The sequence below is a fragment of the Ictidomys tridecemlineatus genome, chromosome 3 (assembly GCF_052094955.1).
Source record: "Ictidomys tridecemlineatus isolate mIctTri1 chromosome 3, mIctTri1.hap1, whole genome shotgun sequence".
NCBI classification, from domain to species: domain Eukaryota; kingdom Metazoa; phylum Chordata; class Mammalia; order Rodentia; family Sciuridae; genus Ictidomys; species Ictidomys tridecemlineatus.
Window position 1 is genome coordinate 60,930,825 of NC_135479.1, and position 13,319 is coordinate 60,944,143.

The window sequence follows — 13,319 nt, forward strand, 5'->3', positions numbered from 1 at the left end:
TGTCATTGTCCATGTAACTGTGCAGTCTCTGACATTTGGCAGCAGGGGTGAGTCTAGGGCTGGGATCACTGCCTGCCTCCCCCTCTCCACCCAAACCCATCTGGGGCATCGGGGGGTCTTGGAGCATGTTGTGACCTCAGACTCTCATTAACCTCTCTGGTTTTGTCCTCTGACCTCTGCCTCAGAGACCTGTTGGGTCCTAGAGGTCAACCTAATACAAAGGCTTGTCCCATGGAGGCCCCAAGCCAGGGGTCATGTTTAGTGGCATAGCTGAGACTGGACTCTTCCAAGGCACTCTCTGTGTTGTCCCCAGCATGGATGCCCAGGGAGCAACCTTAGGGATTATTCCACTTGCAGGGTACTCCAGAGAGGGGCTCATGAGAGTTATCTGTACAACTTGGGGGTAGGCTCCTGGCCCCGAGCAGGCTCCCCCCCCCACAGGGAACATTGACACGGGGGCCTACCGTAGCAGAGAGAGCTTTGGGAATCTTCTCTCACAGCAGCTCTTGTCTGGTGAGGTCTCTGTGGAATGATGGTGACCTTAAGGACAGGTTCACCCTGAACCCACCCAAGGTGAGGGACAGGGAAAGGGCTGCTGGGATAAGCAGGCTGTGCTGGACAGGGGTGAGGGCTTAGGCCTTTGCTGTCCCCTTCCTGTTCTTTCTTACAGATGTTCTAGGACTGAGCAGGAGTGCTCCTCCTGGCCTATCTGTGCTGTGCCACCACTGGAGGGTGGTACAGCCTTGCTTGCTCTCCTATCCCATGGAGAATTGCTCCCATGGCCCCTGGCCCTGGACTTTTGCTCCTCTGCTGACTCACAGAGGGACCCAAGGTATCAATTCTCCAAGCAAGATGATTGAAGGCATGGGGAAAGGCACTGGTGGTGAAGAGATCAGTGGTCTTGGAACAGGGCCCTTTGCTGTAACAGGGGTCCACTCCATACTGTGAATATAACCTTGCTGCTCAACCATGGGCTTATTTTAAATAAGCTTATTTTAAAACGGACATGTTTTTCCCCTTTCTCTTCTCCCTCTTCACCTCCTGAGCAAAGGGGAAGCAAGAGGAATGTTCTTTCTGTCCTAAGCTGCGTTACCTGGCCTTCCTTCCATTTACTGAATAAGGAAACTGGAGACCTACTAATTGAAACAATTGCTCTTCCAATGATAGAAGTTAAACATCAATTACTTCCACAGAAGAGATGACTTGGAGAACAGCCCTTGTATCCCCCTTTAAAAGCCCTCTATTCCTCCTTTGGCAACCTCTGTGACATGAGTCTTCTGTCTTTCTCTTTTGCTAGCAAAACAATAAAACTTCTTTTTTCCTTTACTCAAAATTAGTCTTCATTGTTGAGTGAAATTCAGAGAAGAGGATGGAGTTTCTTGTCACCAACATGAGTGACCATTTTCAGTTGAGGAAACTGAAGTCTCAGAGAATTGCTGGTATCTGTAGGAGCTCATTTCTGTAAGAGGAGAGACAGGGTGCTGACCCTGGTCCTACTGGGTCAGTCTTGTGCCTGTTCTTTTCATTGCAAAAATCATTTGAAGGAGAACAGTAATTCTGTCTCACTATACTGCTGAAAAGCTTCTATCCAACTGCAGCAAAGATTCTTCTTCTTTCAATGAGTGGTTGCTGGGGATGGGGAGAAAGTGAGGGGGAGGGGTGAGACTGGGGGACATGTTCTGGAATCAGTGGTGATGGCTGTATAACAGCAAAAATGCAATTAACTGCTGAAAAACATTTCAAAATAAGTACAATATTCACTTTTATTCAAAATTAATAGTAAAAACAAAATCCAACAATGAAAATAGGAAAACTAGTGAAACAGTAAGGGAGCACAGGGGCCTCCCTTGGGCATTAGCAGGTCCAAGGTGGCGCTCAGGAGCTGGCATTGGCTATGGGGCCACTAGGAGCTCCAGAGCTGGAGGTGATAGTGAAGGAGTTTGGGGTCCTGGCTCTCCCTCTGGGGCTTGAGGTGAGGATGGAAGTGTCACAAGTACCAGAGGTGACCCTGCAGTTGCAAGAAGAGAAACAATCACCAAATGACCATCTTCTTTTCAGGGGCAAATTATTTCTCACTGCCTTTCAGAGGAAACTCTATATACAAAGCCACCACTGGAATTACAAACAGAGCAAACCTAGAGAGTTTGCTCTGTTTGTAATTATCCTGCTCCTCTCAGCTTCTGGAAGCTCTGCTCTGCATACCCAGCTCCATCTCATTTCCAGTGCTCACAGACCTCAACCCCAGCCCTCCCTATCTTAAAACTCAGTGGGTTTCAGGGGCTTCCACAGGGCCCTGAGTAGGGACCTCAGTGTTCCAGGTGGAGCCAGGGGTGTTGGGCTTCACCCAGATTAACACATTGGGGAAGGGCCTCCTGGGCCTGGTCCATAGGGTTTACTACAGGAGCCGGTGATGGAGGAGGTGGTACTGAAGTAGGACAGAAGAGGCCAGACACCTAAGGAATGTTCAGGAAGCAGGTTTATTGACTTTTCATCTGCTTTCAAGATGTCTAAGGGGGCCTGGGCACCTCTTCCAGCCCCCATGGAATCCAGTTCAGGTACAGCCAGAAGCCTGCAGAGGATACCTCAAATCTCCTTCACAATGAAGAAAACAGCTGAGTCCAAGTCCAGAGGGTGAGTGAGGGGAGAGGCAAAAGCTTCTTGCTGGGGGAGAGGAAGATAATCAAAGAGAATAAGCACAGCTCCCTCCCCCGGCAGATCCTTCTAGGGACCAAGCCCTGGGTGAACACTTTCCAAGGAAATCCCATTCAGTCCTTAACAATCCTATGAGGGTTGACCTGCTTGGCACCCACTGTTCAGAGGTTCAGTGGTGAAGTTGCACTGTGCCTGGAGGGCAGGCATCGCCTTCTAAACATGAGGACCTGTGGTGTGGAGATGAAGCTTCAGTAGGTGTTGGTGAAGGAGGGGCTGGAGGAGGGGTGGCCCCCAAGACATCAGGCTCCAGGGCCTCCTCCAGGATCTGTAGCGTGCTGCAACCACCCATAGGGTGGGGTTTTATCCCCCTCCATGGCCAACTCTCCCCTCTGTGGTGGGACAGTGGGGGACAGTCAGTGGCCAAACTGTGACCTTTGCCAAAATAATCTACATATATAAAAAAATCTCAATCAATATTCCAATGGTCACTTTATGCAAAAATGGAAAAGCTAAACTACCAATTCCTATAGAATTATATAGGAACTCAACTAACCAAAACAGTCACAGAAATGAAGGATAAACTTCTCAATTTCAAAGGTTACTAAAAAGCAACAAAGTAGTTTTGTATTCAAAAATAGAGTGGTATGGGTAGAAGCTCAGGCTACAGATCTTGGAATAGAATTTAGAGTACAGAAACAGACAAAAATATCTACATTGCATTGATATTTCCAAGAATGTTCCAAGAGTGTTCACAAGAGAAAAATAGTGTCTTTAATAAATGTTGCTAAGGAAATAGGTATCCATGTGCAAGATAAGGTTTTGGGACCCTTGCCTCACCTGATATAACAAATAAATACAAAGTGGATCAAAGACCTAAATGTAAGTTCTTAAATGATAAAACTCTTAGAAGAAAACATAGGCATACATCTTCTTGACCAAGGCTAAGGCAATGATTTCTCAGATCTGACACAAAGGTACAAACAGTAGAAGAGAAAGCAAACTGGACCTCACAAAAATGAAAATTTTGTGCATCAAAGCACACTATCAAGGAAGGTGAGAAGAAGTCTACAGAATGGGAGAAATTGACAGCCAGTCATCTAGCTAAGGATGTAGTATTGAGAGGGTATGAAGAACTCTTGCTTTCCATGTCAGTGGTCTCCCATAGACATGGTGAATGCCCCCAAGCCCCTCTAGACTTCCTGTAAGTGTGGCAAGCACCAACCCATGAAGTGACGTATGAAAAGGGCAAGGATTCTCTGTGTGCACAGGAAAGCCATGTAGTGACAGGAAACAGAGTGGCTATTGTGGAAAGACCACACTGATTTTCTTGGAGAAGGCTAATGCTACAAAGGAAATTGTGTTGAGGATTGGATGTGCTGAGCCCAGCTGCAGATCTCAGAGAATGCTGGCTCCTGAGAGATGCAAGCATTGTGATAAGGAAGGGATAAGAAATGAGCAAGTGATACAGTTCCTAGCTTCACCTTGTGTTTTATTATGTTCACTTAAAAGAGAGAGAAACTAGTATAACTCTACAAAGAGTAGACCACGCAACTAAAAATGGACAAATGACTGAACTAGACATTTCTCCAAAGAAGATATAAAATGGCCAACAACAGGTAAAAAAGACATTCTTGTCACTAGAGAAATGCAGATGACAACCATAATGAAATACCACCTCCCACCCACTAAGATGGCTGGAATAAAAAAAAATCCCATAAATTAGCTAGTGTTGGCATAAATGTGGAGAAATCAGAACCCTCATACATTCCTGGAGAATTATAAAATGCTCCAGCCACTGTGGAAACCAATTAGGTGATCCTCAATAAACAAATCAATAATTACCTTAGACCTAGCATTTCAAATTCTTAAATGCTTATATAAAAAGTGTTAAAATGGCTGTTCATACATACTTGTTCAAGAATTTGCATGGCAGCACACTTCACATAGACATGGCAGATAACCATGAACTTATGGATGGTTGAATTCATGTAGTTTATTCATATAATGGAATATTATCCAGCCCTAAAAGGAAGAGGATGTGACAGATGCTACAACATGGATGAACCTTGGAACCATCATGCAAAGAGAGGCACAGGGGCCATATATTGCATGGGTTCATTTATATGAAATCTCCAGAATAGGCCAAGCTGTAGAGACAGCAAGCAGATTAGTGATTAGCAGTGACTTGGGGAGTGGGATGACAGTTGGATGGGAAGGAGGTTTCCATTTGGCTTGGAGAGGACATTCTTGACTAGATGGCGATGAAGGTTTTCCAAAGGTTTTACAAGTTTACTAAATCACACTCGGTTGTACCCTTTAGAATGGACAGAGGGTGACTATTACACGTGAATTTTACTTTAGTAACTCAGGGAGAGAGTTGAAAGTGAGCGATCCCCAGCCATGAGGGTGTCTCTGAAGATCCCACCTCAGTCCCAAAGAGTAGAAGAGCTGAGGAAAGCCCTGATCATGGGACCTTCCCTGAACTCTCCCCTTCCTCCCTGGCTCTGCTCTGGCCTGAGAAGTCGCGCGCATCCGCGCTCCACGCCCACAATTTTGAATGGGGAGCAAAAGGAACTGCTATTGGTCCAGCCGGTGGGGCTGAGCGCTGATTGGCTGAGGCTGGCAACGGACCTGCACGCGCGCAGAGAGCCGTTGAGGACTCGCTGTGTGGCAGCTCCCCAGCCCTGGGCTCAGTCAGCGCCTTGTCAGCACCTGGTGAGCACCGCAGGAGCGCCCTGGAGCCAGGTGCTGCTGTCCAGCCCCAGTGAGTGCCAGAGGTCTTGCAGGAGGCTGGGGAGGGGACCCTCCCTCTTAGTGCCTGGTCACTCAGGCTTGCCCAATTCACCTCTTGTCCCCGTCGGGTCTGGCTCCTCCTCTGTCCTCAGAGTCAGGTTCCTCAGTCCAGGGTTTCCTGAATTCTCCTGAAACACCCTCACTGATCCGTTGCACCCTGATTTCAGGCCTCTGCGTTCTGTTTTGAGTCAATCCTTTTGTATTTAGTTCCCTCGCGCCTCCCCCTCAGCCCCTGAGCATTTCCAGAGAAATGATTTACCAGTGGATCTACTTCTTTGAAGGCAGAATTGGGGATCTAGGGTCCTCAGCACCTTCTGTGACATCCTTCCTCTTCCTCATATCCCCGAGAAGCCTCTCCAGGGACCCTTAGAAACAGAAGGGGCAAAGCGTAGCGTGGCCCTGCGGTGTCCCATCTATCTTCGTGACTTTGCAGATCTGAACATGTCATCTCTGTGAGAACATTGTCCCCACACCTTGTGCGTGAGTTAACAATATCAAGCTTGGTTCTCATGATCACAGTGGCTGGACCCCACTGGATGTGTGCCGGGTAGTGCAGGGGTCAGTCCATACAAAGAGCAATCTTTCCAGTGGGAATAGCCACTGCACCCTTGAGGGGAGTTGCTGGCCTGCAGAGGAGAGCTGCTCTGGGGGCCTTTCCTGGCTCTGGCTCCTCTCTCTTGACAGCCTGGTGCACCAAGTGGGGGCTGTTCTCATCTCCCTCTGTGGACCTGCTCTAGCCCTTGATCCCTGGCTCTGACCGAGAACTTTTTCTCTGAAATGAACCTATTTTTTATGTGGCCAAGGCTGCTTCTCACTTGTTAGGTCCAGCTCAGTTCTTACTACATTGAATAACTGCATTCCTCAACTTCCCTGGGAAAGTTCATCATCCTGCATTGAGATCTCAGTCTGATTTCATACATCCTGTGCAGGCCCTGCAGACAAAACCAAAACCAAACCAAAGAACATGACTGTGTTTAACACCACTTGGGTGTAGTCCCCATAGCAGTCAGGGAAAACAGCAGGGGGACACAGGGATCACTTTTGATAAGGGTTCTCTTCTAGAGTGGACGCTGTCAGGAAGCAGGGAATTCTATTGGTAGTGGTTTTCTTACATCTTATGCAGAAAAGGGAAGAATGGAGGGAGGTGAATGTTAATTGGGGACAAAGCAGGAGTCATTTAAGTTCACCAGATAGGGGAGCTTTGGTCACTTCTGTGAATTAATCTATGTTCACCTTTCATCTGTGTTCAGACATGGTTAGAGATCAGACTTCATTTTTGGTCCTGATTACTCATTTCACATTGAATTTGGTGCATGTTGATGCTCCATGAATTGCTTAGGCTTCACTAGGATTTCAGGGCCAGGCTGTGAGTGTCAAACCTGGTCCTGGCAACAGCAGGCCCCACTGATAGACAGGCCAACTGCTGGAGGTCCAGGCTGCTTTCTTCTTTCTCACAGGATCTCAGGGCCAGGTCCTAAAAGATGCCTCTTAGGAGAGGGTTTCAAATAGATTAAGAGAAAAAAAAAATTATAGGGTTTCTAGCCCAGAAAATTATCAAGACAGAAGACATTTGGACAAATGTTAAAAGAGAGTTCAGAACAACAGTTTGCGATCATTGCTTCTGTTGGGGGATGCTGTTCGTGTCCTGGCGCAGTCTCCTTATTTCTCTGGCTGGGGTTGTCTGTTCACCTGCCCATGTGGGAGCTTCTCTTCTCGGTGCCATGTGCATTGCTGCAGCTGGAGCCCCAACATGTGTGTCCATCCCTCCTGCAACCTGTGTTTACTACCTGCTGAGTATGAAGTCCTTGTCAGAATCTGAAAGCTGCCTCTGCCTGGGCCTCCACACAGGTGTCTGACATTCACACAGATGGTTGGCCCTTTACTGCCCTTTGAGGAAATTCCAGAGCCTGTGCAGGCGCCTTGTGACCTCACCTAGAGCAAAGAGGATTCATTTTGTTGGAGCTTAGAGACAAAGGTGACAGAATTTGGTGAGGGCCTTGGTGGGGTGAAAAGATTTGTAAAATTAGGCTTCTGTGGAAAGGTCCCAGGGAAACATGCTCTGACTCTGGGGTGCCTGGTAAGTCACACTGCCCCTTTGTGCTATCTTTCATTTTCTTTTTCATAAACAGATTTTTAGGGTGCTGTCTATATTCCTGAGTAGAAATGCATTATTTTGGATGCTGTCCCTATAAGTGTGCACAAACATTTTTGTACCTGTCAGCATAATTTATAAAGCATGGTGACCTGGGCTTCTTCTCTGTTCCAGGAGATAATAGTATTGTTGTTGTCCCCTCAGGCGCTGATGCATCCAAGCTAAATTCTTCATTCCGAGGACAGGAGGACAGAGTTTCCCTGAATAATGTCAAGGATCGAGGTAAGCCTGTATGTTGCTTCTTTCTGTCATTTTTGATTAATTTGCATTTTTATATAACCATAGACTTATGCACTGTCGGAGACCAGCTCCAACAGGGGGTCTCAGGAGACGAAGGATGGTGAGGAGTCGGCGAAAGAGGGGGTGGAGAAACAACACAGACACCAAAGTGAAGGTGTTGATCCCAATCTTTACTTGTGAAGTTGATCATATATACTTTTCATTTTGGCAGGTTTACAGTACTTTGTGGTTACAAAACAGGAATCATTATTCAAACAAAACATTACGTAGCTACAATTAGAATAGAATAATGTATCTTGGCTTATGCATAAGCAAGCATTTGTACTTTCAGTTCACGTTTTGCTTTGAGCAGTTTCTGCTTAGTTAACTTTTAATAATAGTTACAAATGTCCCAAACTTTTGGCCTATACCTTGACTATTCTTTCTTGACTTAACTGACTGGAACCGGTGCCATGGTTACGGCAAGTAGTTGACTTGTTATTACTTTTAATCAAACAAAAGTAAGAGCACAAACCATTGTGCACAGGAAAAAGAACAAGTTGCCCAGTACTAAGCCCTAATCTATCTTCTTAACATTAATTTTTCTTCTCTAGATTTTAATTTAATTTCTCAAAAACTTCCTTGACAGGAATACAGGGAGTTTTTCTTTAGACATTAACAATTTACACTCCACAGCTGAATCATTGCATTTAGAGCAAACAGATCTATGCTTTAGAAGTAGTTGCATTAATTGGGAAAGTCACGATTTTTCCTTTATACTTAATGGTCATATGAGAAACCAAAACTATACTTATTAAAGGAATACAAAAACAAATCAGCCCATTCGCAGAAACATACTGCGCTCCTCCAGAGGATGGACGCCTTGCGCCATCCACCTCAGTAGGGCCTTGCCATTGCCTGAGTCAGGGGAGGGGCGCAGCAATGCACTCCTTTTATGTCACCTGTAGTAACTATTTTCAGGTTTTTTGATGCTTTTCCTGCATCTGCACTTCAGCCTCGCATGGCATTGCATAGGTAGTTTATAGTTTGTTCATACATTCCTCTCCCAATGGATGTCTGCAGTGTTTCCTGTGTTTGTGTGCATATTTGAAAGAAGTTGCTATGGACATTATGCAAAAGACATTGTAAGCACTTATATTTTATTTCCCTTCATTTAATACCTGGTCCTATGGGTAGATATATGTTCAACTTTTTTGTTTTGGGTACTGGGGATTGAAGCCAGGGCCTCAGCATGCTAGATGAGTGCTATACAACTGAGCCACATCTCCTGTCCTTTTTCATTTTATTTTCAGACAAAGTCTTGCTACATTGGCCAGGCTGACCTGAAACTTAGGCCTGCCTCATCTGCCTATGTAGCTGGGATTACAGGTGCACACCACCATTCCTGACTTTTCGTTCTGCTTTTAATAACATTTTCAAACTTTTTCCCAAAGTGGTGTGTCAATTTATATTCCCACCAATGGTGTATTGAGTTATTCAGTTTCCCTGTGAGTATTCTGCTATTGTATTTTCAGCATTTTATTTTTTTGCAGAATCACAGTAAGTAAAAGTTGTTTGCTTTGCAAAAAACTAATTTAGCTTGGTGATCATTTAAAGAGTGAAATAAAACACATAAATCCCATATAATTATACTTCCCTAATTATTTCTGTCTTGTCCTTGAGAATATTTCATGCATATATGTAAGAGACATCATAAATAAATAATTATTGACTAGTAGATATTTCAATTGTTTATGTATCTAAGTATACATCTTATTTTGTATGCATTTGTAAAAAGGAGTGGATGTTTATGGTGTTACAAGTAAGGCAGCTATAGGTTTCTGGGGAGAAATTCCCAGGACACACTTCCTTGTACTCAGTTTCCCCCAATGATAACATCTTGCAAAACCACAATTCGATATCACATCCAAGAAGATTATATCAATACCAGTGAGGATGTACATTGTTTCCATCACTAGGAGTCCACAAGTGGTTTCTTGTAGCCACAAACTTTTCTCCTCCTTTTTGTGCTTTTTTCTGCTGGTAACCACTATTATGTTCTCCATTACTAGAATTTCATGAATTTTATAAAAATCAAATAAATCATAGTATTTGCTATTTTGTGATTAGCATCTTTCACTTAGGATAATCTTCTGGTGATGCATACAAATTGTTGCAGATATCAGTTTTCATGACAGAGTAGTTGTCAGTGTATAGATGTGGCACAGTTTTGTTTGTTTCTTGTCTTATTATCTCCAAAAGGTCATTTGGGATGAATCCAGTTCTTGGTGTTACAAATAAGGCAGCTATATGAAAACTGAAAAAAATTGGGCATGTGATCACTAAAGTCTTCATTTCTCTGCATAAATTCTCAAAATGTGCAGTTGACACATCTAATGGTATTTGCATTGTTGGTTGGCTTTTCATTACTGTGCCCAAATACCTGAAATGATCAGCTTAAAAGGAGGGAAGTTTTATTTCATCTCATGGTTTCATTCCACACTTGGTTGTCCTATGGATTTGGGGCCTTTGCATACATCATAATATTGGTTGCTGCTCATAAGGGGACATAAGAGGCCGAGGTTCCAATATGTCCCCCAAAGGCATGTCGCTAATGACAAACTTCCTTCCACTAGGCCCCACCTCTAAAAACTTCCACCAACTACTGTCAGCACCACATGCTGGGGACCAGCCCTTTAACACATGGGCCTTTGGAGGACATTCAAGATCCAAACTATAGCCTGCATGTTTTGTTTCGAAGAAACTGCTTCCCAGTGGCTCTAATAATTACATTCCCACTGGCAATATACGAGTGGTCCTGTCTCTTCCTCTTCAGTAGCAGAGGTTGGTGACTATTTTCATTTGAGCTACATTTACAGGTGTGTATGATCTAGGGGTGTGTGTGTGTGTGTGTGTGTGTGTGTGTGTGTGTGTGTGTGTGTGAGTGTGTGTTGAGATGGGGTCTTGCTATGTTGTCCAGACTCCTCTCTTACTCTTAGGCCCCAACAATCCTTCAGTCTAAGCATTCTGAGTATCTGGGACTACAGGCATCCCCTATGCCATTTGATTTTCATTGTGATTTTTAGTTGCTTTTTCCTAATGGTGAAAGATCTTTTCCATCTTCTTCTTTGCTTGTAGGACTCTGCATTTTCTTCATGACAGTAACCCAATTACAGGATAATAAACTAGAAAAAATGCAAACCAAACACAATGTTAGATGAAAGAAGGAAATAAGAAAGATTAAAAATGAAAATAATGATCGTGTGCCATGGCACATGCCTGTAATCTCTGCAGCTGGGGAGAATCATGAGTTCAAATCCAGCCTCAGCAACTTAGCAAGACCCTAATGAAATTAGCAAGACCCTGACTCTAAATAAAAATATTAAAAAAGGACTGGGGATGTGTCTCAGTGGTTAAGCACTCCCGGGTTCAATCCTCCATACCAAAAAAAAAAAAAAAAAAAAAAAGAACTAGAAAATAGAAAAAGGTAGAATCCATAAAATCCAAAGTTGGTTTTTCAAAAAGATCAGCACAATTAACCAACCTTCACCTTGAAGCAACAAGAACAAAAGGTTAAGACCTAAACTATAAGATTTGAACATGGGGTCATTCTGCCTTACAGAAAGAAAAGGCATCCCAAGAGAATACTCTGAACAATATAAGATAGTGAATAACCTAGATGAAAAAGTCCAATTTTCTACCAGTGAATCAGCAGGAGGCCACCAGGGAGCACAAGGTCACCCTGCACAATGAAGGCAAAGATCCTGCCCTGAGTGCCTAGGGCCACTAGAGGGCGCTGTATCCTGCTTTCTGCCTCAGGTGGTGCACAGGCCTGTGGAGCCTGGGCCTGGTTTCTTCAGAACCCAGCCCTGGAAGCTTTCCTCCACTTGGATAGATGGGGAGCCTCATCTATGCTGAGGAGAAGGTCTTTTGGAGGCTTTGATGCCCGAGGAAGGCGCTTTTGTTCGCTGCTGCTCGTGGACGTTGTCTTAAGTAGGCCATTCCCAAAGGTTTGCTCTTTCCTTCCTCACACTGAATTTCAGCAGGACTTGGACAAAATGGCCCATTTATTGCAGGCGGAGGCTCATCATAGCAGAGGAGGGAGGTGAGGTTTTGTGCAGACACAGGTGGTTTTTGGGGAAGAAATCCCCAGGACACACACACAGAAAGGGACACCAATTGGGGACAGAATGGACCGAGCCCTCTAGCTGTACTGATGAGCTGAGGACACAGGACACCAGGGTGAGGGGTGAGGAAGGCCAGGTGGAAGGGTCAGTGGATGGAGGCCCATGTATTTTTATAATTAGTGTTTTTAACCCTCAGGTGAAAGCAGGTGAAAAACAAGTGGTAAATTGAAAGGGGTCAAGTAAAACTCATATTTAATTTTTGGTTTCAATGTTGCATTTATACCAAAACTGGAATTCAGTACAAGTTAACTTTCCTGGATTTTATGAAATCAAATAATATGTTTAAAAAGATACTTACTAGTTCTCATTTTCTACTGAGAGAATTGTCATATTTGATCATTGCTCATGACCAGTGAAGACTTTAAATAATTTTACATTAATTTGTACTGGCTAAATCATCTTTCACAGGACCCATCTGTGACTGGTGGTGTTTAAAAATAATATGTCAAAGTGACTTCCAAGTGTGTTTCACTAAGCAAAAGTTATCCATCACTTTTAGAAGATCCCCAAAATGATGGTGGCTCTTTAATAATAACTATTGATATTTTATGGTGCTAAAGTCCATTTATATGAAATGTTATGGTGCTAAAGTCCATTTATATGAAATGTCTTAGAATTTAATACAAAATCCAGTGGTGGAATTTTTTGCATGAGATGTTTGTTGAATTAAAATTTTCTTTTTTATTATTTGATATCTGAATAATTTTATATATCTCCATTGAAATGGGGGAAACTAGGATCAATGTAACATTCTTTTTTTTTTAATTTTTAAATTTTTTTTATTGGTTGTTCAAAACTTACATACTTGATATATCATATTTCACACTTTGGTTCAAGTGGGTTATGAACTCCCATTTTTACCCCATATACAGATTGCAGAATCACATCAGTTACACTTCCATTGATTTACATATTGACATACTCATGTCTGTTGTATTCTGCTGCCTTTCCTATCCTCTACTATCCCCCCTCCCTTCCCCTCCCCTCCCCTCTTCTCTCTCTACCCCCTCTACTGTAATTCATTTCTCCCCCTTGTATTATTTTTCCCTTTCCCCTCACTTCCTCTTGTATGTAATTTTGTATAACCCTGAAGGTCTCCTTCCATTTCCATGCAATTTCCCTTCTCTCTCCCTTTCCCTCCCACCTCTCATCCCTGTTTAATGTTAGTCTTCTTCTCATGCTCTTCTTCCCTACTCTGTTCTTAGTTACTCTCCTTATATCAAAGAAGACATTTGGCATTTGTTTTTTAGGGATTAGTTAGCTTCACTTAGCATAATCTGCTCTAATGCCATCCATTTCCCTCCAAATTCTATGAT

General features: G+C 43.7%; 1 long non-coding RNA gene across 1 annotated transcript in view; it reads left to right on the plus strand.

The window, feature by feature from the left end:
- The first annotated feature begins 5,311 nt into the window (after window positions 1-5,311).
- Window positions 5,312-13,319, plus strand: part of LOC120884224 (uncharacterized) — a 30,826-nt gene continuing 22,818 nt past the window's right edge. Inside the window, exons 1-2 of the long non-coding RNA XR_013436383.1 lie at window positions 5,312-5,416; window positions 7,742-7,819. This is a non-coding gene — a long non-coding RNA (uncharacterized LOC120884224). The remainder of the gene's footprint in view (window positions 5,417-7,741; window positions 7,820-13,319) is intronic.